At 41.6% G+C, this 14,945-nt stretch overlaps 1 protein-coding gene across 1 annotated transcript in view; it reads left to right on the forward strand.

The window, feature by feature from the left end:
* The window catches only part of LOC124616100, a 131,660-nt gene that overhangs the window by 61,171 nt on the left and 55,544 nt on the right, over positions 1 to 14,945 (forward strand). The gene's annotated exons all lie outside the window — the stretch shown is intronic.

Here is a 14,945-nt window from a genome sequence, read left to right on the forward strand (position 1 = left end):
AAACTGAAACCTGTATGCTCCTTTTGCTACATGGATGACACGTTCGTCATCTGGCCACATGGACAGGAACAGCTACAGATTTTTCTACAACATCTAAATTCGGTCCACAGTAACATTCTTTTCGCCATGGAAACCATGGGAACGTAGGTCTGATGGCTCACTGGTCACAGCATGTACCGCAAGCTGACACGCACTGACCTGTACCTACATGCCTCGAGCTGCCACCATCCAGCGCAGCTTAATGGAATGCTCAGCACATTGGTACATAGAGCACACTCGATCTCTGATGAACAGAACTTGCCAACGGAACTCAAAAACCTGGAGACCGTGTTCCGCAAGAATAGGTATGGCAACTGCCAAATCCAAAGGGCCTTCCGACAACAGAAGTGCAGCAAGAACCTAGATGAAGAACAACCCGAAGAAGAGAAGCAAGCTCTGGCCTTTCTGCCATTTGCTGGCAACGTGTCGTCAAAAATAGGGAGACTGTTAAGGCGACACAAGATTGACACAGTCTTCTGACCACCAGCAAAGATTCGTGACCTACTAGGTACGGCAAAAGATGACATAGACCTTAAGAAAGCGGGCGTATACAAAATCCCATGCGGCTGTGGCAAATCCTACACCGGCCAGACAGTTCGCATGGTCGAAGACTGATGCAAGGAACACGAATGTCACACCCGCTTACGCCAACCCAGCCATTCGGCCCTAGCAGAACACTGCATTGAAACCGGACACACAGCAAAATTCGAGGAGACAAAAACCCTGACAGCCACAAGTGCCTACTGGGACAGTATCTACAAGGAGGCCATAGAAATTCGCGTAACGTATAACCTCATCAACAGGGACACTGGCTTTCAACTTAGCAAGGCCTGGAAACCATTATTAAACACCATCAAAGAGCAATGGCGTGAGTGGACGCGAGATCCTTCCGCCACGGTGGATGGTGATGAAGTGCGACTACCACCAGGCGTGGCTACAGCTACCCCCACCCCTCCCACCACGCGGCACTCCACCGGCCGGCCGGCCGCGCCAGGGTACGAATCGGGACCCCGTGGACATAAATACCACGGACACAGTGCAGACAGATCATTCCATCAGCACCACCTGATGATGGCAGAACGCTTATTTGCCAAAATATTGTGGAACTTCGACGATCCGATCCAGCTGGACACCCGAGAATCTTGGATGCACCTGAGTTATTGTAAACAGTGTGCTGCCATCCTGTCCTCACTGGCTGCCTATGGCTCATGCAATGCTGCACCAACAAAACTCAACATGTGTGGACATCAATGTACAGTATTCACAAAACATTTTCGTTTTTTCAGTACTGTCTTGAACCACAAGGTTCAGAGGCTGCGATTGTACTCTGCAGTGCTTAGCCCTCTGACTCCATGTTCATTTACCCTATTAGATCTTCACTTCCAACTAAAAGGTTAGATCTTCATCATGAAAATTAACAATCAATTAATTCTCATGATAATGTATAATGAAATGTACAACTATATCTACAATAGTGCTCCACAATTTACACTTTCACTCTTATTTCTCTGTCATTCTACCCTTGAACAGTACATAGTAAAGAAGAACACTTAAATCTTTCCATGTGAGCTTTTATTCCTCTTGTTTTGTTACAATGATCATTTCTGCCTATGTAGGTGGGTGACAACAAAATACTTTCACATTTGCAGAAGAAAGTTGGAGATGGAAATTTTCTGGAAAGATCTTGTACCAACAAAAAATGCCTCTGTTTGAATGATTGCCGTATCGTATCCATGACACTCTCTACCATATTTTGCAATAATACAAAATGAACTGCTCTTCTTCAAATTTTTTTGATGTCCTCCATCAGTCGTATCTGTTACGGATCCCATACTGCAGGGCAACAGTCTAACGGAGGATGGACAAGCACAGTGTAGGCAGTCTGTTTAGTGCATTTGTTGCATCTTCTATGTATTCTACCAATAAAATGTAGCCTTTGGTTCATCTCCCACTATACATTATCTATGTGATCATTGCAATTTAAGCTGTTCATAATTGTTATTCCTAGGTATTTACTTGAAATGACAGCTTAGATTTATGTTATATATCAAGTAACAGAAATTTAAAGGATTCCTGTTAGTACTCATGTGCATGACCTCACATTTTCCATTATTTAGGGTCAATGGCCAGTTTCTGCACCATACAGGCATCTTGTCAAAATCAATTTGTGATTGGTTTTGATCTTCTGATGACTTTACTAGATAGTAAATGACAGCATCATCTACAAACAATCTAAGATGGCTGCTCTTATTGTCTCCTAAATCATTTATATAGATTAGAAATAGCAGAGGGCCTATAATACTTTCATGGGGAACATCTGATATCACTTCTGTTTCATTTGATGACATTCTGTCAGCTACTACAAACTGTGACGTATGGGACAGAAAATTACAAATCCAGTCGCACAACTGAGATTATATTCTATAGGCACGCAATTAGATTAGAAACCACTTGTAAGGAATTGTGTCAAAAGCCTTTCTGCAATCTAGAAATATCAATCAATCGGTCAATCAATTTGTGATCCTCTGTAGACAGCACTCATCATTTCATGAGAATGTAGAGCTAATTTCGTTGCACAAGACTGATATTTTCTGAATCTGTGCTGTCTGTGTGTCAATAGATTTATTTATTTGAAGTAATTCATAATGTTCAAACACAATATGTGTTCCAAAATCCTGCTGCAAATTGCTCTCAGTGATATGAATCTGTACTTCGGCAGATAACACCTGTTATTTGCTTGAGTATTGATGTGACCTGTGCAATTTTCCAACCTTTAGGTTTGAATCTTTCATCAAGATAGCAATTGTATGGGATTGCTAAGTATGGAGCTATTGCATCAGCATACCCTGAAAGGAATCTAATAGGTATACAGTATGAACCAGTGGACTTGCCTTTATTAAGTACTTTAAGCTGCTTTACTACACTGAGGATATCTACTTATCACATTGACTGCAATTCTTGATTCAAATTCTGGAATATTTGATTTGCCTTCTTTGGTGAAGGAATTTTGAAAAGTCGTACTTGGTAACACTGCTTCAGTTTGCACTGTCATCGGTAACATTACCATCACTATTGCACAGTGAAAGTAATAATTGTGTCTTCCTGCTGATGTACTTTCCAGGTATCTTTGAATTTTCTGATAGAATTCAATATTGAGTTTTGGTGTGGAAACTATTAAGAGCATTTCGCATTGAAGTCCACGCTAAATTTCAAACTTCTGTAAAAAAAATGCCGTGTTATAACCAGGAATTACACAATAAATATATCACCATTCTACAGTTTATTGACAAAACATTGATACAAAATAATTCAGTGCGGAGATTTGATAGTGGTAGATACCGCACCCCTTCCCCCTTGAGGAAGCATCTGCTGCGAATGGCACCACATCCAAGTGATCCCCCTCTGAGTCCTCAGCATTGCTGGTGACTTGGGGCAGAGGAGCATATGGACAAATATGCCCTGGCAGGTGGTAAAGGTTGTATGGTGTGGACCTCAGCAGCGGAGCAGGTGGAGCAGGAGGCGTCAGAGGGATGTCTTCATCTTTATTCGGAATTGCCCATGGTTGCTGATTGGGCAACGTCTTGTAGTCTGGGAAGGGCAGCCTCTGGTCTAGGCAATGTCTGGGGTAAGTCGCTCGTGTTGGAGTGTGGTATTGGTCAGCTGGCTGTGAGTGAAAGGCATATATAAGTCTGGTGTTACACTGTCTGGGTGGCTTGGGGTAGGATGAGAATTAGGGGACTGGTAATGATGGTGTGGGAGGAGGATGAAAAAAGCTGTTGGGAAACTAGTCAGGGACGAAGTTGATAGCATGTCGCAGAACCACCCTGTGTGGAAGGTGGACCCTGAAGACCTTCCAACCCCCCGTGCTGGACAATTGTTCCTGGAATCCAGGCTGGTTGCTGGCTAAATCCTTTCGCCCACACCAAGGTCCCAGGGCAGAACTTGGAAGCAGGCAGTGGTTGTGCTGGCTGTGGCGTTGGCATGAGCAGGCTCAAGAGGGTCCGGGGCTACTGTCTATGGATAAGTTCTGCTGTGGACCTCCAACTGTTCAAAATAAAAAGTTAGTGATGCTTCCATGGAGTGATCGTGGAGGTATTTCTTCATGTGAGATTTGAAAGTGTGGGCTATCTTCTCAGTTTCTCCATTAGATTGTGGATGGAAGGCGGCGCGTTGGAATGTGGCGAATGCCATGCTGGGCGTGAAAAGTGGACCAGCGTCAGTTACGAGCACATGTAGCAGACCTCCAATCCCAAAAAATTTTTCTAAGGCTGTGATGGGATTGGTGGTTGACAGATAGCATCGTACAACGTATGGAAATCTCAAGTAAGCATCAACCACTATCAAGAACATGACGTTAAACACTGGCCCTGCAAAACCAATGTGTACCTGCTCCTAAGGGTGAGCACATGGTGGCCAAGAAGCAAATGAATGTCGTGGGGCTGCCTGCTGGCTTTGGCAGGATAGACATGTCATTCAATCTCCTTGTTCATGCCCAGCCAGTAAGTGAACCTGTGACTCAGGAGTTTAGTTTAGGACCCAGTGACCTTGGTGCAATAGTTGCAGGATGTGCTGGCATAAAGAATAATCAATGACTACTTGAGGCTATCCCTCATTGGAAATGAGTGGAATTACTCCATCGATCCACATGAGCTGATAGCGAGCATTAAATAACTGACGGAATGCTGCAGAAGCCTATGGAGGCTGTTGTTCAGGCCATCCATGAAGTATGTGACTCTGGACTTGTTGGAGTACCTCATCATTACCGGGTTCATCTGCGATCCTTGAGCTGGTGTTGGGAAGAGAATCTATGCTGGCTACTGCTTCTTCATCCACGTGAAAACACAGGAAATCTTCTTTGTTGAACTGTGGATCAGGTCCCCATGGAAGGCGGGACAGGGCATCAGCGTTGGCATTCTCAGTCGTGTTGCAGAAAACAAAAACTTGGAATTTCTTTAATGCGAAGATTATGGCCAGTGCTCTCCCTCCCTCCCTCCCTCCCCTCCCACCCCTCCCACCCCTCCCACTCACCCACCCACCCGCCCATTGGATGAATGCCTGAGCTGGAAATGATGTGGCTGAGGTACTCAATCTCCGGCTGGAAAAAACAACATTTTTCTTTTCTGAATTTTAGGACGGCTTCTCTTAAGAAGCTGAATAAAGATTTCAGATTGCGAAGGTGTTCCTCCGTGGTTCTCCATGTTACAATGATGTCATCTAAATAGTTAATGCGTGCATCCACTTTGAGTACTAATTTTTCCAAAAACCGTTGAAAAATGGCGGGAGCAGTTGCTATACTAAACATTAAGCATTTCAAATGATAAAGCCCATGCAGCATGTAAAGTGTATGAAACTGTTGATATTCTGCATTGAGGGGAAGTTGGAGGATACATCTGCTAGGTCTATTTTAGAGAAGTAGTTTCCACTTTTTAATTTTGGCAGTAATTCTTCCAGCTTAGGAATAGGATATGTCTCACTCTCTGATTGGGCACTGACAGTTACTTTAAAATTGCTGCGCAGTCAGATATTCCCTGATGCCTGTCAGAGTATGACTAGTGGGGTAGCCCATCGACTAGAAGGAATAGGTTCTAAAACTCCAATTGTAGTTAGGCAATCCAATTCTTTCTTTACTTGCTCTCTGAGAGCTAACAGAACAGTGCCGGCTTGAAAGTAATGAGGCCATGCATTGTGTTTCAGTGTGATGTACACCTAAAAATCCTTTGTGGTGCTGAGTTCTGGGGTGAACAGGTCCTCATAATCCTGGCAAAGTGTCTCTAGGTCTAAATATGGAACGTCTTCAGATACCAAATTCACAGAATCATCTATTGAAAATCCAAATTTCTGAAAAGAGTCCAATCCAAACAAGTTCTCAGCGGAATCACTGTTAACAAATAAGAAGGTAATGTGGCAGATGATATTATTATATGTCGTGGCAGTTTGACTTGACCACACACTGGAATGGTATGTTTATTATACACCATTAGACATCTCTTTGTTTCTTGCAAGGGAGGAGCTCCAAGTTTCAAATATTTACTGTAATTCAGAATGCTCACAGTTGTGCCAGTGTCTACTGGTAATTGAACTGGTTTCTCTGCAATTTGCACTTCTACGAAAAGCTTATTGGAGGTCTCTTGATGGTCTACAGTGGCCACCAGATTAACATCCATCTGTTGGGCAGGAAACTTTCTTGCCTGGAGGGACATATAGAAGCTAAATGGCCATTGGAAGAAAAGGGTTGGTAATAAGCTCATCTGCCAGGCCGGTCTTCACATTGATGTTTTTTTTTTTTTAAAACGAGATGGCAATCTTTTTGGTACCCAGGACTGGTTTGATCAGCTGTTAAGCGGCGTGGAGGACATTGTTGGTTAATGTTACAGCATCCCATGTGTACTGTTGCTGCATGTAAATTGCCATTAGTGTAATCATTGGCTGCTGGCTCGGATGTGTTTACATTAGCGGCAGCTAAGTTGATCCATGGGTCTAGTTGCTTGCCTGCTGCTCAGGATACTTCGAAGCATTGTACTAAGTCCAAACCATTGCCTAATGGTGGGTCTCTGAGTTGAAGTGCCTAATGCTGGAAATTCCTGTTGAACGTAGCCCGGATGGTCATGTCCTTGATCATTTCTTCTGCATAGGACGCCTTACTTTTATGGGTAACAAAATGACTTGGCATACTGGACATGGCATTATCTCAGCTGCACGTAATAGTGCACCACTGCTTGGTGCGGAGGTTTAACAGTGGTGGATACCACATGCCAATGTTGGGGACTTTGCAGTCTTTTAAATTTGGCAAGTTTTTTAAATTGTTTCTGTAACAGTGTTCCAACCTGTTTTGTATACCATGAGGACCCATTCTTTTTCTTATTAAGTTATTTGCTATAAATCTCCCCATTACGGTCAATACTGTTTCTTTGAATTTTAGCCACACCAGGTATGCACTTACATAGTTCAGAAGGATTAGAGGCTATGTCTTAGGAAGGCATCAACTAAATTACTGTCTGCTTTTTTAAATAGATATATTTTGCAACTATCTTTGCTGGGTTTGAATGTTATGGGATTCAGTCTCGTTACAATGACCTCATGGTCACTAATCCCTGTAGCTGTCATAATGCTTCCTATTTGCTCAGGATTATTTGTTGCTAAGAGATCAACTATGTTTTTGCAATCATTTACACTTCAAGTGGGCTCCTGAACTAATTGCTCAAAATAAATTTTGGGGAAAGCGTTCTGCACAACTTCAGATGATATTTTACATCTGCAACTTACTTAAAAAATATGCTAACATCCCCCTAACCATCTTGCAAATCTATGTATATTGCTTAACACCTCACCACACTTCTCAGTGTGCTCATGGCCTGTTCAGTAGGCTTATAATCTCTTAAATACTAGGAAATATGTTTATTACTACTACATATGCCACAATGTCATCCATACAACAGATATGTTTATACTTCAAGCTTTCCACTTACAAATGAGAATGATACTCTAAAGATCTTTTTCTCTCCCTGCAGTATCCTTAACAAATCACTTTTAACAGTACCTGGTCTGGCCCAATTAATCTCTTATGCATGACATCGCTTTTGTCTAGACAGTGGTTTTAAAACCCATTGTTGTGGAACATCATTCGGAACCTTGTCCCTGCCACAACAATATGCCTTATACTTTCCTAGAAAACATATTCCCAAACCTATCCTTGCAAATGAATCACATATGGTACTACCACTCACAGTACATCAACCAATAGTTGCACTTGTCTCTCTCACCTTAATGTTAGTAACAGACACTATTGTTCCCGAAATGCTCAGCTTTCTGGTGCCCCTACTCACCCAAAGGTGCTTCCTGGTGCCTCATGGCACTATGTTTTACAAATTAATCCTTAGTGGATTTGTATGCAATTTAACTGGTTTGTTCCTTAAGACAGGTACACATTTGCAACAGTACTTTACTGGTGACAGCTTGCCCTACCTGGAGTTTTCTCCTTCCAAGTTTCACCATTCACCACTGAAGATCAGTTCTGGCATGACAATCAGGCAGAAAGTTTTCTCTCCAGTTTTCCTCGTGCACTTCAGATATATTAGGACCGTCATACATCTCAGACTGCGGCTGTGTTGTAAACAGGAGTTTTCTCCTTCTAAATTTCACCATTCATCACTGAAGGTCAGTTCTGGCTTGACAATCAGGCAGAAAGTTTTCTCTCCAGTTTTCCCCGTGCCCTTCAGCTATATTAGGACCACACACACCTCAGACTGCAACTGTTTTGTAAACAGCTCACAGTGCATGTCAACAGCTTGTTCTGCAAGGCTGTGACCAAGTGCTCCCACTACTGTAACATTCTCAACCTGAGGCACACACTCTTCAAAAGATTCTGCCTTGTCACCCCTATCATTATCATCTCCTTTTCCTATGTTCATGAATGCACTAAGCAGATTCAGAAAGATGTAGGTTGTGGTAGGTACTGGGAGATGAAGAAACTTGCACAGGATAGAGTAGCATGGAGAGCTGCATCAAACCAGTCTCAGGCCTGAAGACCACAGCAACGACAACAACACGTTCATCGTGCTTCTGAGGAAATATATGCATCCGTACCATTTCTTCCACAATATTTTTAACACAGTTATCATCATCAACAGCTTCCCATACATTCTCCATAGTATCTGCAATAGCATCATTGTATGCAGTTCTGCTCTGCATACCACAAGAATCAGTGGCACATGAACTTCTCTGTACATCTGGCCCAGGTTTCACGGCCTCTTAAACAACACCCATTATCACACAGTGGGTTAGGTACTACTACACTTACATCACCCATGTTGCTATCCACACACTTATTTACTTTAGTACAGCCCACCCTTACTCTGTGTGGCACTACAGCTACCTCAGGCTCCACAATCCCACATATTGGAGCTGATACTTTTACATTACTCCTTTTAACATTCACAATGTTAGTACCCTGCATATTGCATGAATTCTGAGCGATTTGCAAAATACTAGTACCCTGTTCATTGACCATCTTAATTTTCCCACTTAAAAGATCATCATTTAAACTAGACACAAGCCTGTTCCTCTCTGTTTCAGCTTTCTCCTTCTCCCTCCTCTCTGCTTTCTCTGTTTCCCTTCTTTCCAACCTTTCCAAAATCGTCTTATTTCTCACATCCTTAGGCCCATTTTCAATCCATCGGTGATAGAGCCTTCTCTGTCTCTCCTTTACATACTCCTGAAAATTGAGAAGCACTATTTCCTTCTCTCTCGCCTGAATGGCTTCCAGTCTCTTGGACAAATTTGCACTCTCTGCTTGCATCTTATCTACTTTGGCTACTATGATATGGAATTCCTCCTCCATGGTAGCCCTTTGTAACCTGCTCTTGGTGGTACTGATTATCAATCACACACACACACACACACACACACACACACACACACACAAAGATACTGAAGCATACCACTATACTGAAACTTCTCACTATTTTACAAGCTTATGTACCAAGCTGTTTTCCTTGCTCAACACCATTGCCTGTTTGAAATGGCCCAGATCAACACACATTTCCTACCATTCTCAGACTCACCTTTCATAAAAACTCTATTTAATAAATACAACAACACAGCAAAACAAAATCAGATTAGGAGGAGGTGACTTAACTGAACACTTATGATAACATTTCTTACTGTAACTACTCTGCCTGATTGGCTGCTCATAGCTATTACTTACACTTTGGGAATAATGAATATTTCTTGACAGTACTTACCTTTCGCTCCTGAATCACTACATGTAATTACTATCTTATATAATCCTAGACAGTGAGCCACATCCATTATTCATGACAACATGTATTGCAAAACTAACCTTCCTATTTACATACTTACTAAACACTGTCGGTGACTACCTGCCTCATACTGAGCTTACCAATACTCTTACACATATGACAAAAAGAAAGTATTGACTCTCCATGATGCCCACAGTAGAGAGAGAGAGAGAGAGAGAGAGAGAGAGAGAGAGAGAGAGAACCCCACAGTATGTCGACAAAACTGTAACAGTGCAATAGTCAAGTCATCTTCATCTATTGACAGCAAATTTAGGCATTTTTGATCCATCTTCTGTTGCCAAGTGAAGTTGACCTGGGAGTGAAAGGCCACTGGGCTGTGGCAGTAGGCTGCGATAAGGGTGCTGGTTGATGGCAGCTTAGTAAAATAACATTAACAAGTCAGTCATTTCATTACAAGCCATTCAGCTACACTCTGACGCCACAGTATAGCGACAACACCTCTCTGGATGCATGGCACAGTTGACGTATACAGTACGGTGACAGTGGACAATTAGCCAGTGGCTCATGACATTTGCACCCCCGAATGGTGACTGTTGCAGCCAGCTAGCAGCATGCAACCCAGTTAGGAGTGTGTGCAAGTGACACCAGCAGCACAGACAATGAGCGGAATGCTTGCAGAAAATGCTAAGCACCTGGTGGGAAATCCTGCCTCTATGGGTGGCGGCGTAAGGCACCATGTTCCTTGCTCCATAATACAATGGGAAACAGCTGCCCTGAGGGCAGGAGTTGAGCTGCTAATGGAGTGAGCCTTGAAGTGACCCACCAGTGGAGAGGCTCCAAGTCCTAGAAGGTGTGCTTGGTGCAGGAAGATGGTGTGTGGTAGTGACTGACTGGGTTTGTGGTGGCTGCTTGCTGGTCCATGCTGCAGCAGTGCTTGGTGTAGCCCCCTCGTCATTGTAGGTCTGCCAGGCTGTGATGTATTTGCTAAGAAGCCACAGCTATTTTTGCAACTTAGTGACTCATTGTTGTGCCATTACATTGATTCCAGTCATGTTCCTGACAAAATTTCTGTGGCCCGTTGGAGGAGAAATAGTATGGTCTATTCTGTAATACCTCTAATTGCTGTGCTGGGAGGTTCACGAAATCCACATAGTCCGATTTTCCACCACCTGAAATACAGAACGCAAAGAATCCTCACCCAGAATAACAGCCCACGCAAACCATTGCACCATACCATTGTTCCCCCCCTCCCCGGACAAAAAAAAAAAACTAGATTTTACCAAATATGAAGCATCAGTTTTGACTATCACCTAATGCCCCCAATGGATGATTCGCTATATTTAATAACTTCTCCACGTTGTTGTTGTGGTCTTCAGTCCTGAGACTGGTTTGATGTAGCTCTCCATGCTACTCTATCCTGTGCAAGCTGCTTCATCTCCCAGTACCTACTGCAGCCTACATCCTTCTGTACCTGTTTAGTGTATTCATCTCTTGGTCTCCCTCTGCAATTTTTACCCTCCACGCTGCCCTCCAATACTAAATTGGTGATCCCTTGATGCCTCAGAACATGTCCAACCAACCAATCCCTTCTTCTAGTCAAGTTGTGCCACAAACTTCTCTTCTCCCCAGTCCTATTCAATACCGCCTCATTAGTTACCGTATTTACTCGAATCTAAGCACACTTTTTTTCCGGTTTTTGTAATCCAAAAGACCACCTGCGGCTTAGAATCGAGTGCAAAGTAAGCGGAAGTTCTGAAAAATGTTGGTAGGTGCCACCACAATTAACTTCTGCCGTTGAATATATGTAGCGTTACACAGGCATGCTTTGCAGGCACAAAGATAAATACTGGCGCCAAAACCTCTGCGTCAGTAAATAAATTTAAAGAAAAAAAGGTGGAAGACGAGCTTTTTTCTCCACCCCGAGTTTCGACCACTGCATTTTCATACATTGTCCAACGAAGTAAATACAGATTCCGTATTGTTCATATTTGAATGTAGCAGAATTTCAATGTACTATGAAAATCCGACTGGCAAGACTGTTTGGGATGTTTGTCAATATGGCCAACTCTACGTTCTGAATTCTTACCTACCTGTGTGAAGAGATGGTTCCTAATAGGAACTTATATGAATTGTGAATCACATGCATTATTCTCTTCACCATAAGAATAATAAGAATATAAACATTTTGCCATGTATTCTTTCTTGTTTGCTGCTATCTCATTTAAATCCTGTATGCCTAATAAACTATGAAACTAGAGTGAGACAACAGGAAACGCGGAAGAATATACATATCATGTCATGTTTATATTCGTATTATTCTTATGCCTAATACTGATACAGTCAGAAATGAAGCACGGCAATTGACTAGATTTTTAAATCTAAGATGACTCTAATTTCTGTGCAGAATGTAATGTACTAAAGAGGCGTCTGCTAAGATTTTCAAATGGAGAAAAATTTTCGCTAAACTCTCATTCAGAACATCTTCTATCATACGCAGCCTATTATTTGGTTCTTGTTGATCATTATCAAAGAAAGCAGAAGTGTAAGTAACAACAAATAGCAGTCTCTTGCCATTGTTTCGCTAATGAGATGATTCCTCTCTCTCTCTCTCTCTCTCTCTCTCTCTCTCTCTCTCTCTCTCTCTCTCTCTCTCTCTCTCTCTTTCTTTCTCTTCTTTTAAAAAAAGTGGCGGTAGCGTGCACAAAAGCAAGCCATGCCGCGAGCAGCGACAGGCCTTAAACACTCATTACTAGAATGCGACAAACAATGCGGGACACCATACAGTAATGCATTTTCAGCTTAGAGTGACGTAAACCCCTATAACAAAGAGAACGGCACTTATCAGATCAAAGAAAAATAAGCAATCAATTCAAACCAGACGAAGCACGTGAAAAACGAAGGGTACCTGTATAAATACGGACGGAGCGCCTGATGCATAGCAATGGCTACCTGGTAAAGCTTAACTGCTAAGCTTATGACCTGAACCAAAGTAAAATTCAACCTAAATTGTGCCTCATATTACAATGGACCAACTTTGTTTCGATTTGGAGACGCGGCCTAAAACTTTTCTTTCCTCTTGAATTTCAAGTCTCAAATTTCAGGTGCAGCTTCGATTCGGAAAATTTTTTTTCTGTCATTTCGAGTCTAATTTTTCAGGTGCGGCTTAGATTCGAGTAAATACGGTATATGATCTACCCATCTAATCTTCAGCAATCTTCTGTAGCACCAAATTTCGAAAGTTTTTATTCTCTTCTTGTCCAAACCAGTTATCATCCATGTTTCACTTCCATACATGGCTACACTCCATACAAATACTTTCAGAAACTTCCCCACACACATAACAAAAATAAAACCAAAATACTACTGTTCGTTCACTAACATTGGTTTTGTGTGCAGCATATTTTACAGAGGACTCATAACAAAAGTAAAACATTAATGCCACTGCTAAGCGCAAACTGAGGCTCAGTCTCTCAATCTGGGTACCATGCTGGATTGGTCTCCACAAATTGTCACAGTGACATCACTGTATGTAACCATCGGATGACTACTCAGACAAAGTCTTGTTCTGACCCATCTGAACGCACCATACATGGATGTTTACAATATTCCCCAGTTACACCCAACTTTTATAAAAATTTAATAACCGACTGCTGATACTCCATCTCATGCCACACCACAGTACCATTAAATATTATTGAAGAAACAGGAACAAATAAAACAATCAAAAACCAGATAAATAAAACAAACTATTAATAGCTTAAAAACCCAGTAATATACAGTGTCTCAATCTCGCAAAGCAAGTTACATGCCAAAGAAGTATTATATATTCAAAGGGAAAATCTGTTCATCCATTCCATTTTACATAAATAGTTTTATTTTTGTTTGGCATTTAACAGGAAAAATACCATGCAACCACGATACTACAAATACAAAAAATTGTGAAGAGTTGTTAGCAATGTGATCCTTAATATTCATTTCCTGAAAACAAAATATTTAGGTTTTATGTGAAAGTGAGCTCTACTGCAATTTGTGAAGACGTCAGTTTAATTATCACAAGTAAAGTGTATCACATGCATATATTACAAGTACATCTGTCTGAATATAAATGTTTCACTGCATCTCTGCTGTAAGTGTCTGTTTTGACTATCAGAACTGAGGGATAGGGGTAAGTGAGGAGGAAATGATATGATGATTGTTGAAGTGATGGCATGGCTGATGTGTTGACTTTCATGTATGAGGACACAATGTGAACAACAGAAATACAGTGTAAACTATGCATTGTACTTTCTTTCCTGGATGAACTAAGACAGTTTTTGTGTGTGAAAGGGACACTGACTAGTGAAACAATGCATGTGCATGATACGAGATTTGAATGTTGCGAGGACTTTACTTTAATGTTAATAACCTTTTAACTTTGTCAAGTCACTGAAACTGTTTCTCAAATACCATGGAGTAGAATACTGAATAGGCAACTGTACTTTGTAAATGTGTCAGAGCCACGTGTTTCAAATTGTGGACACTCTGGAACTGAAATCCCACAACATCTATTTCATGACAAATACAGTAACAATATACGAGTCACATCATTTCCTGGAACAGGTAGGTGATGAATCTGGATATGATATTTTCAATGCAGAGTCATCAAATACCATTTCGGAACCCTGCAACAAGATAAGGTGCAGTCAGAGTGGAGCTTTTTGAAACAGGTTGCTAAACAGACTCAGTCTCTCAGTTGAAAAAGTAGTACATTATATGTTTGCTCTTTTAAAAAATCCTGTTACGCTTTTAATAATGTCTTCGATCGACAGTATTGTCACATATTGCTGCAACAATACTGACATGCAAATGTAGTATTTGCTTCACATCCTTCCATACAGTTTTTCTATTGATTTTTAAAATTGTAATCACACATGCTCCTAATCACTCATTGCATTTGCCTTATCCCACATATTCTCCTTTAATAAATAATTTACATTTGGAAGGGGACAGGTTTACAAATGGCTGTTATACTATGTTAGTGCAAAACACGCTTTGTTCTGATTGGTCGAGAACTTATGCAAACATGTTTTGGGACTTGTTTGTTTTCAATGGTGGGCAGGGGTTGTGCTTATTAGTGCATTTGAAATGGTTTTTTTCCCCACCCTGCAT

This window comes from Schistocerca americana, chromosome 5 (assembly GCF_021461395.2).
Source record: "Schistocerca americana isolate TAMUIC-IGC-003095 chromosome 5, iqSchAmer2.1, whole genome shotgun sequence".
Lineage (NCBI taxonomy): Eukaryota > Metazoa > Arthropoda > Insecta > Orthoptera > Acrididae > Schistocerca > Schistocerca americana.